This window comes from Palaemon carinicauda, chromosome 7, assembly GCF_036898095.1.
Source record: "Palaemon carinicauda isolate YSFRI2023 chromosome 7, ASM3689809v2, whole genome shotgun sequence".
NCBI lineage: Eukaryota > Metazoa > Arthropoda > Malacostraca > Decapoda > Palaemonidae > Palaemon > Palaemon carinicauda.
The window spans coordinates 48,353,341-48,374,439 of record NC_090731.1 but is presented as its reverse complement, the minus strand read 5'-3'; the positions used below and the strand labels follow the sequence as shown (position 1 = coordinate 48,374,439).

The 21,099-nt window shown below is 38.0% G+C and overlaps 1 pseudogene; it reads left to right on the top strand.

Annotated features, from left to right (window-relative positions):
• The first annotated feature begins 16,038 nt into the window (after window positions 1–16,038).
• On the top strand, window positions 16,039–18,957 carry LOC137644284 (putative nuclease HARBI1; annotated as a pseudogene).
• Window positions 18,958–21,099: the final 2,142 nt, after the last annotated feature.

Here is a 21,099-nt window from a genome sequence, read left to right as displayed (position 1 = left end):
AGAAGGGAAACCTTGCCCTGCACTGGAGGAGTGCAGACTCTTCTCCCTGGTCACTCCCCCTGATGTTCGACACTGGAAGGATGTCCAACATACCAACGTGGTGGGAAAACTAGATCCTGAAGTTGCTGGCAGTCAGTTTAATGAAGACCTCCCGAAACTTAATGACCATCTCCTTCGTCGGGAACAAGATACGAAGGAAAGGCTTGCCGCATCCATGACCCTCCAAGTCCAGCTTGACGTCATGGCCGGTGACACTAGAGTCCCCGACCACTACATGGTGCTCGCCAAGACACATCTGGCGACTGTAGTCAAGGACTTATACAGCTTCATGAAGGCTTGGAGAGCCTGTCGTGAATTCGTGTTCTCAAATGCCACAGAGAGACACGAACCCCGGAGGCTGATTTCCTTCAACATCTGGGGTAAGCACCTCTTTCCCTCTGATCTTGTGAAAGAGATTACCGACAAAGCCGCTACGGAGAACAGGAACCTTCTTCACAAGTGGGGCATGTCGAAGAAGAGGAAATCCTCTCAGGACGACGGCCCTCAACCTAAGAGGAGATCCTCCAAGCCGAAACGCCAGCAACGTCAACAGAGACGGCAGTTTCCGGGACCCGCTACTCCCCAGGTGGCTGCTCAGCCACAACAGACCTTTCAGCTGGTCACCCAACCGGTCTTGTCCCAATCACCGGTTTTCACTCCTGCCTTTGAGCAACAGACGACTGCCTTTCATCCCAAAAGTAGAGGCTCAAGCAGAGGTGCAGGCAGAGACGCATCTCGGCGTCCCTCCAGAGACAGAGGAGGAAAGGGAGCTAGCTGCCGAGGTGGTAAACCCTCGGGACACCAGAAGCAATGAAGTGCTTCCGGTGGGAGGAAGACTCCGCTAATTCCAGGATCGTCGGACCTTCGATCCCTGGGCACACAGTAATGTCAAGAAGGGTCTAGGCTGCAGTTGGACTCAACCACCCCCCACCTTCCAGCAATTCTTCCAACAATCAACCCCCCTTCTGGAAGAATATGTCCTAGATCTCTTGAACAAGAAGGTGATTAGGAGGGTAAAGTCAACCAGGTTCCAAGGGAGACTGTTTTGCGTCCCCAAGAAGGACTCCGACAAGCTCAGAGTAATTCTAAACTTATCTCCCCTCAACAAGTTCATAGCGAACAACAAGTTCAAGATGCTGACTCTTCATCAGATAAGGACCCCTCTGCCTCAGGGTTCCTACACGGCCTCCATAGACCTGACGGATGCCTATTGGTATGTTCCAATGAATCACCACGCTTCCTCCTACCTAGGATTTCGACTCCAAAGGAAAAGCTACACCTTCAGGGCCATGCCCTTCAGCCTCAACGTGGCCCCTCGGTTCTTCACAAAGCTGGCAGATGCCATCGTTCAACAGCTGCTCCTCCGAGACGTCCAGGTGATGGCCTACCTCGACGACTGGCTAGTCTGGGCTCCATCGCCTGAGGATTGTTTAAAATCCTGCAACAAAGTCACCCAGTTCCTAGAACACCTGGGATCCAAGATAAACGCGAAGAAATCTCGCCTCTCTCCAGCTCAAAGGTTCCAATGGCTAGGATCCAGTGGAACTTTCAGTCACACCGCCTTTCCATCCCCCAGAAGAAAAGGAAGGAAATAGCAGGGTCTGTCAAGCGACTGCTGAAATCCAAACGGATCTCAAGACGTCAGCAGGAACGAGTTCTAGGCTCTCTACAGTTCGCCTCAGTGACAAACCCAGTGCTACGTGCACAGCTAAAGGGTGCCGCGGGAGTCTGGATACGTTCCGCATCCATCGCTCGAAGAGACCTCAAGAGACGGCTCCCAAACAGACTTCGGCTGCTCCTCAAGCCGTGGTCGGAAGCAAAGGCTCTGAAAAGGTCCATTCCTCTTCAACAGCCACCTCCATCACTCAACATCCACACGGATGCTTCGCTGGAGGGTTGGGGAGGTCACTCCCACCAAAAATAGGCTCAAGGCACATGGTCTCCCCTATTCAAGACGTTTCACATCAACATCTTGGAGGCCATGGCGGTCCTTCTAACGCTGAAGAAACTCTCCCCGCCTCCCTCGATCCATATTCGTCTAACCCTAGACAACTCAGTGGTAGTTCGATGTCTCAATCGCCAAGGCTCAAGATCGCCCCAGATAAATCAGGTGCTTCTGACAATTTTCCGTCTGGCAGAGAAGAAGAAATGGCACCTGTCTGCAGTTCACATACAAGGATCCCGCAACGTGACGGCGGACGCTCTATCCCGGACAAGTCCGATAGAGTCGGAATGGTCTCTAGACGCAAGATCATTCTCCTTCATATCTCACCAAGTCCCAGAACTTCAGACCGATCTCTTCGCAACGAGCGACAATAATCAACTTCCTCGATATGTAGCCCTGTACGAGGACCCCAAGGCAGACGCAGTGGACGCCATGTCACTGGACTGGAACAGATGGTCCAAGATCTACCTGTTCCCTCCCACCAACCTTCTGCTGAAAGTCCTCTCCAAGCTGAGAACCTTCAAAGGGACAGCGGCCCTAGTGGCTCCCAAGTGGCCCCGGAACAATTGGTACCCCCTGGTCCTAGAGCTGCAGCCCACACTGATCCCTCTCCCGGGCCAAGTACTCTCCCAGCAAGTACAGAAGTCGACTGTCTTCGCTTCATCATCGAAAATCTAGGACTTTCATCTCATGATTTTCTCTCCATAGCCGCGAAGAAAAGGTTTGGGATCTCGAAAAAAAGTCTAGACTTCCTCGAGGAATACAAGACCGAATCCACACGACGGCAATACGAATCATCCTGGAGAAAATGGGTCTCATTCGTCAAGGCAAAAAAAACCTACGGAAATCACCATTGACTTTTGCATGTCCTTCTTTATTCACCTTCACGGACAGGGCTTAGCAGCCAACACGATTTCTACTTGCAAATCGGCCTTGACTAGACCACTAATGTATGCCTTCCAGATTGATCCGTCCAACGACATCTTCAATAAACTACCGAAAGCATGCGCTCGTCTACGCCAAGCACCCCCACCAAAACCGATCCCCTGGTCTCTGGACAAGGTGCTCCATTTTGCCTCCAACTTGGAAAATGATTCGTGCCCTCTCAAGGATTTGACTCAGAAAGTTATCTTTCTTTTTGCTCTTGCTTCAGGAGCCCGAGTCAGTGAAATAGTGGCATTATCAAGGGACGAGGGCCACATCCTGTTTACAGATTCAGGTGACCTTACCCTCTTCCCGGATCTGACGTTTCTCGCCAAAAACGAATTACCCACCAAAAGATGGGGCCCTTTGAGAATATGCCCCCTGAAAGAAGATGCCTCTCTATGTCCAGTAGAGAGCCTCAAGGTCTATCTTCATAGAACTTCGGACTTTGGTGGAGGCCAACTCTTTAAAGGAGAAACTTCGGGCAGCGACCTGTCACTGAAACAACTAAGAGCGAAAATCACCTACTTCATTCGCAGAGCGGATCCTGACAGTTCACCTGCCGGTCACGATCCTAGAAAAGTTGCATCGTCTCTGAATTTCTTTCAGAGTATGGATTTCGAAAGCCTTAAGAGTTTCACAGGCTGGAAATCCTCGCGTGTTTTCTTCAAACATCATGCGAAACAAGTTCACGAAGTCAAACATTTTGTGGTAGCCGCAGGTAGTGTTATGAAACCTGCACCTAACTCTGCATAGAACAGTGAGTTACTTGGGACTCTAACTCCTCGGGTGCCTACGTTGACCCTCGCGTGATACGTAGTGATTTAAAAAACACTTAGTGCTTTTTCATAGACTGTTCTTCTCCCAGGTGAAATGTCATAGTCGTCACATGAGTGCCGCATGCCTAGAGCATGATGTGTTTTATTTTAATAGACTGACGTTCCTCTGGAACGAGTGCCTACTAATAATTTGAAATTCCCTTTCAGATTCAAGAGCAAGTCTTTCATGACTATGTATATTATAACTTATTGTAAATAACTTTTACAATTTTATTGCATTTCCTTAACATGTTCTGCAATTGTGAAATAACATTTCTATTTTATTACTTGTGCGTCTCAATCCGCTCCTAATTATACTATGAAATACATGACTGTCATAGTTTTATTATCCCCTTCCTCTTATGTCGATGAAGATGACTAAGGGTTCAACCCTTATGATATACTCACTTCTGCAATGTAATATTCCTACACAAATACTTACTTACATCATACCTTAGAGACCAGACGAATCTCTATTCACATACAGTGCCTAACCACCACTTGTCTGCCTTTGTGAATGTTTCTATATGAATGCCAACCATTCAGTCTTGTCTCCGAGTTCTCCATGTTCTCCCAGCAAGGTGAGTAGCCCTTCGATGACCACTTTGATCTTCGGCATGGTCCGTTGGGACTTCGCTGCCAGGGGGGGCAGGAAGTTTCTTCCCATCGGTTCTCCTATTGAGGTTACTATGCTTATCGTGTCAAAGCCCTTGGCACTTACACTACAAGGGGAAAATCTACCACGATACATTGATTCTCTGGTACTCTTCCATCAGGACGCCATGGCTCGAGCCCAAAAAACGGATTTTGAGCGTAGCGAAAAATCTATTTTTGGGTGAGATAGCCATGGCGTCCTGATGGACCCTCCCTGCTACTTCGTTCAGTTTGTCAGGTCCCACCCTGCGCTGCTGTATCATGGTGATCGGCAAGCAACTGGCTTCAGGATGAGGACGGACGTGACGTCATTTAGCAATGGCGCCCGTTTGTTTACGTATCGGGTACCAAAAGTAGCCAAGGACGAGATTAGCTGTGGAACGGCTCCCCAGCTATTCTCCGTCCCTCCATATCGAAGTGTTGACTCTATATGGGGTGCACATAGCTATGTGGCGCCTTAATACAGGCATCCCCTGTTGATATACGATGTCTTAAAGGGAAACCTTTAGGATACTCGCTCCAGAAGTTAGAATTCTGTGATAACCTGTGGTTAAATTCTCTGGGAATATCTTAGTAGTTATATACCCAAGGAAGCTACCAAAAAGGAACCTTCCATCAGGACGCCAGGGCTATCTCACCCAAAAATAGATTTTTCGCTTCGCTCAAAATCCATTTATTATTATTATTATTGTTATTATTGATATGCTACAACTCTAGCTGGAAAAGCAGGACGCTATAAGCCCAGGGGTTCCAACAGGGAGAATAGGCTAGCGATAAAAGGAAAAGGGGGAATTTTTTTTTAAGAAAAGTAACAACATTAATATAAATATTTCCTATATAAAGTATAAAAAAAAAAATCAACAAAACAAGAGGAAGAGAAACATATTGGAATGCTTTTAAAACATTTAATCTGGAAATACGCCAAGCATAAGTCATAAGTCTTTAAGTCATAAGTCTAACATAAATATTTTTATGGTTTATGAATGAAATATCTGTTTTTATGTTGTTATCGCTTCTAAAATATTTTATTAGTTACATATTTCCTTATTTCTTTTCCTCACTATGCTATTTTTTCCTTTTAGAGCCATTAGGCTTATAACATCCTGCTTTTCCGACTATGGTTGTAGCTTAGCTAATAATAATAATAATAATAATAATAATAATAATAATAATAATAATAATAATAATAATAATAATAATAATAATAATAATAATAATAGGCCAAGCATAATTTTTCCATTCAACGTATTCACAAAAATTTTTATCTAAGAACCTGATTTTAATTTGCAACCTACTAATAGTATAAAATTTAGTATTCAAAATTATCTTTTATTTTTCTACGTTTTTTTTTTGTTCGATATTTACATTATTACTTCATCTGGTCAAGACAAACGGTAAAATACACACGCACACACACACACAACCACACACACACACACATATATATATATATATATATATGTGTGTGTATATATATATATATATATATATATATATGTATACAAACGCATACAGACACATATATGTATATACTGTATAAGTAAAATTGAATATCTATGTTTATATGTGTGAGTGACAGACGAATACAATAAGAAGAAAGGCTTCTCCAGAATAAAAGAAAAAGAGAAGTTAAGAATTTTTACTTTTGAAATAAGAGTGAAAAACCAGATGTTTATCTTTATCCCACTTACTTTTTTTCGAGTAAAATGGGAAGCTATACCTCAAAAGAATAGAAAGGTAATAAAATTTCACCAAATTTTATGTGTTAATTACAGGGTCTTTTTCAACCAAATATGTTGTCAACAGCATGATATATGATTGAGGAAATATTCGAAAACATTGCAAAAAGGAAGGGCCACGCTTTTATTTTTTTGTAATTACATAACAAAGAGGACATTTACATACACACGCATACTCGGCCCAGTTGAAAAAAAATTATGCATTTTTTTTCAATGAGTTACCAAGAAGGACGAAGACCTTGATTCGTAAAATATACCTAGAACCTTTGATAGATGATCCCGTACCTGAAATTTAAAAGTAACATGAATCTAAGTCATCTTCAAGCGGAAGATACGATCGTCCAAAGGACAATATAATATCAGTTTACTCTTCACTATTGATGGTAACTACATATTTTAATTTTATTGAAAAGATAATTGTCATATTACATAAATTACCCAAATTATTCAATATTAGGCTTTTAGTGGATTTTAGTAAGAATTTCTTGTGGGGAAAGAGATAGACACACAATGTTGATCAATACAGCTGTTTAAACCGTTTACAACATATATATATATATATATATATATATATATATATATAGACTGATAGGTTTAATTTTATAGATTCCTATACCATTCTCTGATATACTTTTGTTATATTATGCAAAGTTAAATATGTAACGAAAACTTCCACTCAGAATATTGACAACAGCTGTGTAAATATGGTTTACGCAACTCGTATTTACATTGAAGTCTTTGATTCACCCTTTATTTGACAACCTCTTATATCATCCTGGTTAATCAGAGAAATATACAAGTCATTGCATACAAAAAAGGCTGTTATACTATTCATCGATTGCTTATGAAATCACAATGGTCTTATTAATGTATATTGAAGAGCTCTCAGTTCTTTTCTTTCTTTTCGCTCTTTATCTCATTGTCATTTTTTACTTAGCCAAAAGTAGTGAAATGGAAACTTCCAATTTACCTCCACTGTTTTAACTTAGGGCTAATCAAGATTAGAAGATTCATCTTATATTGGAAAACTAAACATTACATATACATATATATATATATATATATATATATATTTATACACATACACACACACACACACACACATATATATATATATATATATATATAAATATTTATATATATATATATATATATATGATTATATATATATATATATATATATATGTACGTATATATTCTTTATGTATGTATGTATGTATGTATGTATGTATGTATGTATGTACCTATATCCTTCAATTATATATATTTGTATACAAATTGATAGTCGATTTGAATTGCCTCTATCAACTAGCCTTCATATATGATTCCATTGAATAGATCGAGAATATAATTTGGATAAGGTTTTCTATTCGATGTAGAGGGTGATCTTAGGCAACCATAGCAACACACTAAAAAAAACAGTTTATCAAACTATGATCTAAGGTTTTCCTTCGTTACATATCGGAATTCTAAGAGATGGCGGTAGGAGAAAAACAGAACAAATACTTAAATGACTTTCTTCGTTATTAAATTTTACCTTCCTTGGGCTGTTTTTTTTTTTTTTTTGGAGAACACTTTTTGATTAGCATTCTTTCACTATCGTCCTCAGAAGGGGAAAAATGTAATTCCACTCTGATTTGATTTTTATGAAATACTCAATTCTATGTACTATACATATAAACACGTTTTTTGTGTTTTTTTTAATGTACTGATCATTAACAAAGTTGAATATATTTGACTTCACCGTTACAATTATCATAAATGCTCGTGTCTTTTAGTTCCATTTATAATCAACTTTGTAAATATTGAGTTTTCCTTTGCCATGTTGTTGTTTTATTCTATGAATAATGTTACTTTCATTTTTTTTATTTACAAGTCATTTGTAAAGTTCCTTTTGTTTGATCCAAACACTATTGTAACTAAGTTTCTTTCAATGAGTAGAGAGAATATAGTTTATTTTCACTCATAATTCTTATCATCGAATGTGGTTACGGTATACACCGACAACAATTCATCGACTACAATTTAGCGAAAATTCACCGACAACAATTCATCAACAACAATTTACCAACAACATTTCACCATTAACAATACAATGACACTAATTTACTGACAACAATTAACTGATAACAATTCAATGACAACAATTCATTGACAACCAATTACTGACAACAAATCATCGACAGCAATTCACTGACAACAATACACCGACACCAATCCATCAACAATTCACCGTCAACAATTCACCGACAACAATTAAGTGACAGCAATTATATGACAACACTTCATCGACAACAAATTACCAACAACAATTCATTGACAACAATTTACCGACACCAATTCATCAACAACAATTTACCGACAATAATCCACCATCAACAATTCACCAACAATAATTTACTGACAACAATTAATCGACAACAATTTACCGACAAAAATTCATTGGCAACAAATCATCGACAACAATTTACCGAAAAGAATTAATTGACAACAAAACATCAACAACTACTTACCAACAATTTACCGACAACAATTCATCAACAACAAATCATCAACAACAATTTACCAACAACAATTCATCAACAACAATTTACCGACAACCATTCATCGACAATAATTTACCGACAACAATACCCCGACAACAGTTTACAGACAGCAACTTACTGACAACAATTCACCGAAGACAATTCATGTGACAACAATTCACCGAAAATAATTCCCCGACAATAATTTAACAACAACAATTCACCGGCAACAATTTATCAACAACTATTTTGCAACAGCAAATCACCAACAACAATTTACTGACAACAATTCCCTGACAACACTTTGCCGACAGCAGCTTACTGACAAGAATTCACCAACAAAAATTCATGTGACAACAATTCACTGACAATAATTTACCGACAACAATTTACCGATAATAATTCACCGACAATAATCTAACGACAACAGTTCACTGACAACAATTTAACAACAACAATACATTGACAACAATTGATCAACAGCAATTTATCGACAACAATTTACCGATAACAATTCACAGACGACAATTCACCAATAATAATTTACTGACAAGATCTAATCGACAACTATTTACAGACAAGAATTCACCGGCAACAATTTATAGATTAAAATTTTTCGACAACAATTCATCAACAATAATTTACCAACAATTATTCACTGATAACTATTTAGAGATAATAATTCACCGACAAAAATGCATCAAGAAAAATCACCGTCAATAATTCACCGACAACAATTTACTGACAATAATTTAACGACGACAGTTCATCGACAACATTGAACCAACAACAATTAACTGACAGCAATTCATCGACAACCATTTACCGACAACATATCACCAACAACAATTCGTCGTCGACAATTTACGGAAAACATTTTAACGAGAACAATTCATTTGACAAAAAATTCACCGACAATAATTTATCGACAACAATTTACCGAGGACAATTACCAACAACAATTCCTGACGATAATTTACCGATAGCAATTCATCAACAACAATTCATGGATAACAATTCATCGATAACAATTTACTGACAACAATTCATCAACAACAATTCACCAACAAGAATTTATCGACAATATTTCATTGAAAACAATTTACTGACAACAATTCACCTAAAATAATTCCCAAAAAATTCACCAACAATTTATCGACAACAATATACCGATAAGAATTCACCGACAACAATTTAGAGACAAATATTCACCGACAATGATTTACTGACAATAATTCATCGATAATAACTTATCGACAAGAATTTACTGACAACAACTTATCAATAATAATTCACCGACAACAATTATTGTCATCTATCATTGTCAACAATTCACCGATAACAATTCACCGACAACAGATCATCAAAAATAATTCAACAACAACACTGTACCGACAACATTTTACTGACAGGAAATTCATTAACAACAATTTACCGACAACAATTCATCAACATCAATTTACCGACAAAATTAACTGACAAAAATGTACCGACAGCAATTCATCAACAACAGTTTACCGACAACAATTCACCGACAACAATTTACAGACAGCAATTAAATGACAACAAATTACTGACAACAATTCATCGACAACAATCCTCTGACAACAATTTAACGACAATAATTCATCAACAACAATTTACCGACCAGAATCTACCGACAACAATTTCCCGACAAGAATCTACAAACAACAATTCACCTACAATAATTTTTCGACAACTTTTCATCGGCAACTATTCACCAATATGCTCATTTTATCTACTGCATATCCTCAATTCACCAAGAGTCGCCATTATTTTCGATCGTTGTTTTAAAAGGATGATTCTTCCATCTACTCGGTGTATTTTTCGTGCCATCCAGATATGGAACATATGAGAGATCTATTTTGTAACATTTTCTTTACCTTGACGGACTTTCAAGCTGAAATTTTCCGTGTTTTTAAGCTGCTAAAAAATGTCAAATATAAAAACTTTATCGTCTGTCTTATTTTGTGCTTCTAGGACTAGAACAATTTATACTTCAGAATAGTTTGTAGTTAAGAAAATAGTAATTATATGGCAATGCTATTATATAGGCTTAGAAATATTTATTATTTTATTCCTTTAAATCATACTTCTAACCCAGTTTTGATGCTGTATTATTTTACTCTTATGTAAAATAATCTACTTTAATTAGTATGGCATATACTAATCTAAAGTTATAACTGACAATTACTGAAACAAATTTCGAGTCTGCATATACGAATTATTTTTGCTAACACTATTGAAAATAGACGGCATGGCATACTGTCTAGCCAAAACAAAAAAATCAAGAACGCCCCATAGATCACATGGTGGGCATTTTTGGGGAAAAGTACTTTGTGTGTGGTTTTTTTTTTTTTTTATGGGTTTTTATTGCTGAATTCATTTTTGCTGGTTACTCAACAATGAAAGTTGCTGGTTAGTCATAAGCATCAATTGGTTAGCATAAAATATTGCAATTTAATGTGTCGAACACCAGTCAATACCTTATGCCAATGACAGAGGGACAACAAAGAACTACAGCATAATGTAGTTGAGGATGATTGGGGGTCCTACTTCATGTTCAGTGATGAAACCCTGATGAATGTTTTTTATCTGCCTGGACAATATTGACCTATCAACTTTTAGCATTTGATTGTTGCTCTTCATACATAAACTCTTCTTTCTTCAGAGGGTATTAGCCTGTTCTTGACAATTACATCCAGCTGATCTTGCCCATTCTACGAAGTTTTCAATAGGTCATCATTGACTTCTTTTTCTTCTTCGAGTAAGTCTTTGTTTGCAATATTTTGCAAGACTGGGTATAGTATCTTCATCTTTTTAATATATATTCATTCTGCCTTTCATAGTTTGATTGTGGATGAAGTCATCGCATTTTATAGAACAAAGGCCTCTTTGGTATTATGAGCAAGTTCAGTTCATAGATTTAATGATACCACTAAGCTCATGAGATGTTTATGTGGTTACAATGATGCCTCCATACCTTCTGTGGGAGCAAGTTCATTTAGTTCGGGCAAACAGTTTCCCACGCAGCATAGTTGGTATGATTGTACTATCGGTCAGAAGTATTTTTACACACCCCTGCTTCGTCTCAATTTAGTAACACTTACCCCTTTATGCCCACCCATAGGATATCCTATGTTACAGCTCCTCCCTTTCTTGTTACCTACTTGTAGGTATTTACTTATCTTGATGGGGTAATCATTTAATACAGTACTTATCCCTCCATTAACGTAAACTAATTAGATTCTAAAGCATTTAAGCATTGACTGTTATTTAGAAGAACTACTATGAGATTCAGGGCCTCTGTAACACGGTTATTTGGACTTTGCTCCTTATAAAAGCATCGGATGTAGCAGAAAGTTGACATATGTATATTTTACAACCACACACAAATTTTGTCAGCATTATCAATAAGCTAAACCCGATAGTTTTATTTTTTATAGAGTAAAAATGATCTAGCCGGCGCCATGGCCAGTGAAAACGAGCCAAGAGTCGAAAACATTAATTACGTAAGCAATGTAAACACCTTTTGACAAAATTTTGCCCCGCCCATCCGCCAGATACCCATTCACCTTGTTCCATCGGCTCTGAAACCCATAACAGTCAAGAATGGCTAACAGGATTTGGAATTGCTCCCGTGGTTGCAAAACTGCATTTTTCTTACGACTTGCAACTTTATACAGTCAAGAGAAAGCCCGTGGCCATATTTACTATAGCCTGAATAGGTAATTATTCAGTCTCTAGTTTAAATCCAATGTTTATGGTCTGATTTGTATGAAGCGTAACATGATTATAATACTTGTAATGTCATTCAGGCTTTTGAACATTTCCAGTAGCTATTCACTATGCCACCAAGAGAGAGAGAGAGAGAGAGAGAGAGAGAGAGAGAGATTGTATGTAAACAGTATCTATATAACTATTTTTGTTAAAATAAGAATTTTGTGCTAAACTCTCCATCAGACCAACAGATCATCCGATATATTTTTTTTCTTCTTAGACCGTACGACCGTGATGGCTATGTTTCGGGCATTACTGCATTTTGTAAATAAATCAGGAATAGTTTTCGGAGTATTATTTGTACATCTAATGGGAATTTATAGAAGTAAGTGAACATAATTCATGTATCCTTTAAAATAATTACTACATGTAGCAAAGCAAATAGTAGTGAAGATGATAATGCAATGAAGGAATGATTCCATACTTTATCTTTAGCTTCAACATCGGCAATAACATACCCAGTTGCCATAATTTGTCAGCCTAATGAAATAACCTATCATCTAATGTTAAACTCAATTTCCGAGGAGGCCATGGCTTATTGCACAGTGAAAAAACATTACGAAGACTTATGAATGGCGGAACGATACATAAATGTGGGTGGAGTATCTGTGCTAGCGTAGTAATACTACTGTAGCAGTAGTGCCGCAACAGTAGTATACATGAATTAAACGTTTAGGCCAACTGCTGGGATCCTTGAGGATCATGTAGCACTTCTTACAACTACTCGAGAAATGAGTTTTTATAGCCAGAATTTAAATTTTCTGATCCAACAATGCCCATGATAGCCTTCAGTGTTATCCTGAAATATAACAAGGCCAAAGTGGGTGGAGCTTCATGAAGTCATCATTCTGACGATAATTATTGGTGAAGGTTTAAAGCCATAATACGGTGCCGGCTATTTTTATTTTTTTTTTTTTACAGTAAATAGGTAGGTAGATAGACAATAAATAAAAATTGCTTGACATTGGATATAGCAGTTACCAAATCAAGCTTGTCTTCTACGTTTTTGAAAATTACCAACTATTCCCTACACCTTGTCAATCTGATTGTGACTTATAAAGTAGACTGTAATTTCTTAGGAAACTTATTTTGGGAGTTAGACTAATAATCGAAGTGTTTTTGTATTTATTACCATATTTTGTTGGTTTGTTCATTATGACAATTATCAGTGGAGAGGTTTCAGAGTTCATAAAGGTGTACTGCTTTGCTTTTATTTAAACTTTTGTGTCATTTTTGGCAGAGGTATAGCCTTTGTTACGTATAGCCAATCATCGATCGAGAAAGAGGGAAGAAATGCAGTCATAAGTTATGTAACGAGTGCGTTCAAAACCTTTTACATTATAAGTACCAAATTTATTCAACCTACGTCATGCAGAATATAGTCAAAATTTATGTGTAGATATAATGTGCATTCTGAAGAAGCATTATGTTTATGAAATTCATAGATAAAAAAATTATTGCGAGAAAACCGTGTTACAGAGGCCCTGAATCTCATAGTAGTCTTCTTTTCTTATTCAACTCTAGCCCTCCCTCCTCTCTCTCTCCCTGTTCTCCATCCATGCCTCTCTCCCCCTTGCCTTCAATCACACCTTCTCTATCTCTTCCTCTTGATTTCCATCTCTCGCTCAGAGTGCTCCTAATCTCTCCCTTCCCTCCTTCCCCTTCTCTCTTTCTCTAACTGAATCACAATGTTTGTATTCCTTCAGAGTCATTTGAATCTCTAAAGCTGAACCCAGAAGTCCTTATTTTAGAGACTGATTATAATGTTTCCTTCCCCTTAACTGCCGCTATTTCCCTGCGAGATGAGCTTAATTACCTTTAAAGGTTTAAAGGCCCCGCATGAATGACAAAGGTAAGGGACAGTGAAAGGTCCTAGCAAGCACGATAATGCTTTAGAGACTGACTCTATATACATATGATCAGCGCCGAAGCCCGCTCTTCACCCAAGGTAGGACCAGGGAGGACCTGCTGATGACTCAGCACATAGACCTATATGCTCCCCCAAACGCCCCATCCTTAGCTCAGAAGGATGGCAAGGTTGCAGAGACCAAAGGTACTAACGAATTTGAGTCTGATGATCAGCAGTCTAGGACGTTAACACGTCGGCCACCCCAATCACTACGCATTCGTAAGATAAAGCTCAATGTACATCACAGCACGACAGTACAACTGACACAGATTACCGTATCTGAATATGATCCAGATGAATATAAACATCTTGCAGTAGAATAAAAGGGTTTTTGTATACCCTGGATACAACATTCAACGTGGTTTCACAATGGCTTGAAGAAACTAGATCAAACTAATCCCTTAAATTTGAACTGTAATACCTAGATAGTAATGCTGGACAATTCTGCATATACACACAATCAACAGTCACAATTCATTGGTTAGGTTATGAAAGGGTCATGGGCTTTCACGTCACCTCTTGAAAGTTTGTATTGAGAAAGTGAAAAAGAAAATTAGTTATTTCATAAATTTGTTCAAATTATACTAAAAATATATGAGTCAATTAGCATAAGCCAATTGTAATTTAAGAATGGTAGTTAGAAATAAAATATACGCAATTTCGCATACCCGCACATTCAGTTGAGAGAGAGAGAGAGAGAGAGAGAGAGAGAGAGAGAGAGAGAGAGAGAGAGAGAGAGTTGTAATAGCAAAGATTTCCTATTACAAATAAATTAGTGATGAAACTTTTCTTCACTAATTAAACATAATGTATGGAATACAATCGTAAACCTGACTAATACAACAGTGACACGTTCGATTAACATTTGCATGGGAGCAGATTGATCGCAGGCCGGGACCGTGAATTTAAGCTGATTACTGGTTAGGATACTGCTGAGGTTGGGCATCAGAGTGGGAATTTGTGTTTGACCCGCTGACGTTCTGGCGAGCATCTATTCCAACCATACTGGAACTGAAACCAGACACCTTTACTTTTACTTTTATTTTCCCCAGAATGATGGTTATGATAGCAATAATTTAAGATGGTTGGATAATTCATTAGCAACTGTAATAGGCTAGAAGAAATTGGAGGCAACTGATTTATGATTATAAAATCTCGAAATCTTTGGACAGCAAAATACCTCTGCATGTTAGACAGACTACACCAATACAGAAACTACAGGTCTCTTATACAAATACTTTGGCAAGAAGGAATGACTTATTTTTTAGTGATACGTATGGAAAGCTACCAAGTAAATTGTAAAATATAGAATTCGATATGGCATATTTGCACTTTACTAGTTACCATATTATAAATGCAATGATTACCTTGAGTAAGACTTCTTACATATTTGTACTGGTTTTCTTAATAAATTCACCGCTCTGCTCGGTAAACTTTGCCTCTTTGCGAGCTAAGCCTGTCATATCCATTTATGCTGCTGTCTAAACGACGGTGGTTGGATAGTGAAAGACTGGCAGATCTGACACAGGATCAAGTTGTGTAGTGCAGTATGGATCATAGGACACGTAAGAAGAAAATCTCTCTGCCTATTGTTATAGCACTGTGTGCAAAGATAAAGACAACACAGCAGAAAAGGGTGTGGTGTAAAGAGTGTTTACGAAGAAGAAAAGACAAAGGATGTCACATGACAATATTGCGGGAACTGAAACATGGTTATGAGGCCGATTTCATCGACTATATGAGAAGGGACCCAAGACATTTCATAACATCTTATCGAAAGTGGAACCATATATAATGAAAGAAGATACCAACATGAGGCAAAGTATTTCATCTGAAGCTCGACTGCATGCAACATTACTTGTCCTGTCAACAGGATGCAGCTACAGATCACTACTATACATCACAAGGATTCCCAAGCAGAGTTTGAGTGGAATAACTCCAGAGACTTGCAAACAAATCTATGAAGTCCTGAGGAAAGACTACCTTAGTGTGAGACTTATTAATACGTAAAACATGAAATTCACACCAGTCGGATATCTGATAACAGTGGCGGATTTAGAAATCTCTCATAGAGGTTGGGATGTACTTATGATTATCATTTATATATGTAACGTGCACACATAATGTAGACATATAACAATGATTATACGTATGCACACAAACATGATGTACATCATATGCACATACATATTATATGTACTAAGAGAGAGAGAGAGAGAGAGAGAGAGAGAGAGAGAGAGAGAGAGAGAGAGAGAGAGAGAGAGAATTAAAATTGTTACATTAATTCCAACAGCTGGAGCTAACAAAAAATTAGCCGGTGAAGTTGCTTTTGCAATTGCAAGTATTATAAAGCAGCAGTATTAGTATTCGTAGAAAAACTGGTAGAACCACTATTATTATTATTATTATTATTATTATTATTATTATTATTATTATTATTATTATTATTATTATTATCATTATTATTATTATTATTATTAGTAGTAGTAGTAGTAGTAGTAGTAGTAGTAGTAGTAGTAGTAGTAGTAGTAGTAGTAAAAATAATCATAATCCAAGGAAATTTTTGCTTGTAAGTAATGATTTATTGAAACAAAACAATGTACTAGTATTCATATACATAAGGGAGGGGGGGGGGGGGTTTGCGGGTTGCACATTACCAATTGGCCTTCTTAAATCATCCACTGTCTGATAAGTTATCTTAGTTCAAATCGATGTAAAAAAAATCAAAGGTAATGATGTGGAGTGTGTGTTGCTTATTGCGGAAGGATTAATTTTTGTTGCCATTAACTTGTTACACGATTATGTCATCAGGAGAATTTATGTATATAGTTTGCGTAATCAGTATATAATTGTGATGCATGTGTGCATAATGTAGAACTGCATCACATAATGCATTAAAATACTCAACCTCGATTTGTTTATGAACGGATTATGAATATACTGAAACAAATCGAGTTTAAAAGTAAATAACTTCCACTTAAGGAGTAACCTAATAACTAATAGTAAATAGCCAAGCGAAGGATAATGAACGGGGTATCATGATTAAAAAAAAAAAAAACTCTATTTACGAACGTAAGCAATTTCATTTTATTTATACATGTCAATATGTACTGTATGCACAATGCTAAATATGAATAAGTAAATAGTTAAAATAATTCAAACATATCTTTAGACATGTTTCGTTCATGCAATGACATTTAACGCTTCTGTAATGTGATATGGCATATCTATGAACAGATTTCTGTCTCTAATAACTTACTCTACAATCTTAATTGACGCAGAAATCTTGTCTAATTTACTTAAAAACGGGAAGTCATTAACAAGTTTTTGTGCCTAAATTATGTTCTCTCCAGTCATTTGTCAGAGGTCATTACCAATTAAAACACCTAAAGCAATTCATTCATCATTGTTAATCATATTCTCGGATGATGTTAGTGTTTTCAGCTGATGGAGAGCTTCGTCTAATACATCATCAGGGGCAGAAGGCCTTTTGGTTGCTCGCTTTCTGCTCGTTGAAAGGGTAGTTGCAAGTTTTCCACTCGCGTTCATGGCTATTCACATTAACGGTTAGAGTTGAGGAAATAGTGTCGGTCATACCAGAGACTGTTGGAGTGTCTGATAGCGAAGCAACGGGTGATCTTGGAGTAACAAATGGTTCGTCAATTTCCAACAGAAGTGGATCGTTGAATATCTGAAATACACGCGCATTGATTAGTTTTAGTTGGTTGATTTGTGTGTGTGTGTGTGTGTGTACATATTCATAAATGGCTTGATACCATTGGTAACCATGAAGTACACTTGACTTTGTGTATAGGTTGGCAACCTCAACATTTGATTTTTTGGTGTGGTTTGGTTTGATAAAGTATCACCACTTTCCAATGGGATATAATTTACTAGGCCATTTGAAAATTATACTAGAGCAATAACGAAATGCGAGGTGGGATTCATTACAATTATCCAATATGCAAATACTAGTTATAATATTACAAATAAGGGAAGACTTATTGATGATATTTACAATAACACCCACCACAATATTTCGTGGAGAGAGAGAGAGAGAGAGAGAGAGAGAGAGAGAGAGAGAGAGAGAGAGAGAGAGAGAGAGAGAGACTTAATGGAGCAGGCAAATATAACGTTGTATTGCTTTAGTGTATTTATGCGCTCTTTGTTGTATTTACAGACGCCTTCAACACGAGAGAAGTGGAAAAATGTGGGCAACGATTTTTGGAGAATGGGAAATTTTCCAAACTGCCTTGGAGCCATTGACGGCAAGCATATTGAAATACAGCAGCCGCCTGGTACCGGGTCCTATTTCTATAACTACAAAGGCACTTACAGTATCATTCTTATGGCTATAAATGATGCTAATTCAAGTTTTCTCTATGTATATGTTGGTATAAATGGACGGGTGTCTGACGGAGGTGTGTGGGAGAACACCAGTATCAGTCAGCGTATTATCAATCACACTGCCGGATTGCCAGAGGATGCCAAGCTACCTGGGAGCAATAAAACCTTGCCATTTGTCTTTTTGGCAGACATCGCTTTTCCTTTGCACCGTCATATAATGAAGCCATATCCACACCAGAAACAAACTACAAGCTAACGGATATTTTCGTATCGATTCTCCAGAGGACGACGTACCGTGGGAAATGGGTTAGGAATGGTTGCAAATATATTCAGAGTTCCTTGCACCAATCAATTCACACCCCGGAAAAAGTTGACATATTGGTACTTGCATGTACTGCTCTCCATAACTTTTTACGGAAAGATGAAATAAATGTAATTTTCAATTTAAAATTAATTTTCTAGTACCCATTTGCACAATCAACATTTGCCGATAGATCTTGTTACAAAAAGTTGCTTCCAATTTAATTTACTCTAATCCGTTTACGTAAGTATAATATACACATTAAGTTCCGAGTGAAAAACAATAATGTCAGGTAATTTTAAAATATTCATGTTAATTAATGATAGGAAGTATCTATCATTCCGTTAATTTAATGAGCTGGTAGGCCGACGTAGCAAAGTAAAATTCTTATAATTGTCTATACATGTCGTTTGCCATTTACATATCGCTAACAAGAGCGATATGTAAGGCGACCAAGGGCGCTTGAGACTTGTGTAGTATCCTTCCTGTAAACCTCACCACCAGGAATCACCACATTTTATCTCTGCAGGTGTAGGAGAGACCTGAAACTGTACTGATCATTGATAGTGGGGCAGGTGGGAAGGCATCGTATATTGATTGTGCAGGTGAGTATTAGAAAATTTATTTTATATTGAAAATTACATTTGTCTAATACTCAACTGCACAATCAACATTTGCAGATTCCCCACATTTACCTGGATTAGGGGAAATGATCAGTTTGATGCTAGGAAGGTTGCCTGAATTGTAGTTTACCTTAATTGACTTCTGACGATGTGTGACTGCATAATTGTCAGTTCATGAGTCAGTCGTCATGTCAGGGCCAAGTCAATATGGAGCTACTATCTAGGCATCCTCCATGGTCTCTCTGTTGACGAAGCTACAAGCATAGTGGTCCTCTCCCAACTGTCTGGTCATGTTTCGGACACTTACGACTTGTGAGAGAGGTCCTGTACTCAGCAATCTAGACCATTCAAGGTGTCACTTCTGTTGAAGGGGTTCGATTGGTGGTACATGCGTCCTGCATTCAAAAATGTAGGCCTTTCAAGGTGTCACTTCCATTGAAAGGGTTCAGTGGTTGATGCTATAGGAACTGAGCTTAACGATTCTGCCTCTCAAGGTGTCACTTCCGTTAAGAGGGTTTAATCGTCAGTACATGTGAATGTATGACGTAATAATTCTTTCTCCCCAACCAAGTTTAGCGTAGAGGAGAGGAAACGGTGATGACAGTGGTTAAGCAATGACTCCGCCAGCTGCAACAATGGGACCTAAGGAACAGACATTATTATATACTAATTCTACATCTTTTAAGAAAAATGATGAGAAAACCAAGTTTGACCTCCACGCCACAGCCTTTAGAATAGAAGACATTGATGTGTTGGTCCAAAAACGTACCAAAGTAGCCATACCCCTAATACTGTTGGCTCCTGATGCTCTCCCTGGAGTTGATGATGTGGGCGATGCCCCCGATGCACAGTTAATGACTTGTCTAAGAAGGAAGGCCAACGCATTCTTTGACAAGGTTTTGTTTGGGCACAAAAGTCTCTCTTCATCGTCTCTACCCATTGTCTCCGGGAGGGATATCAGAACGAATTCCCTAGGAATTTGATTGTCGAATGACTGTTTTCACTCTGAATTCTGGTAAATAATACAAAACAAAGTCTCTTCCCCTCTAAGCCACCCCAGCTGAAAGTGCCTGCAATTCCCCAACCCTTTTTGCAGTTGCCAAGGCTACAAGGAAAAGTGCCTTCACGGACAAGATTCGAAGATCAGCTGATGCTAGTCGTTCATAAGGCTCCATAGTTAAAGCTTTATGGACCACGTCCAAGTCCTAAGGAGGAGCTGAAATCAACTTTTTATGAATTTCTATTTCGAAGGACCTAATCATTGGATACTCAAGCATATCCTTGATGGCAAATCTGAAAACCAAGGATAACATAGCTCTATATACCCAGATGGCTGGAATGGATAGAAGTTTTTCCTTACGAAGGAATAACAGGAAATCTGCAATCTTGGCAACTGTCGGGTTCAAGATTGAGTGTTTTGAGGCCCTACACCACTTCCTGAATATCGTCCACTTATACTGGTAATTTATACAAG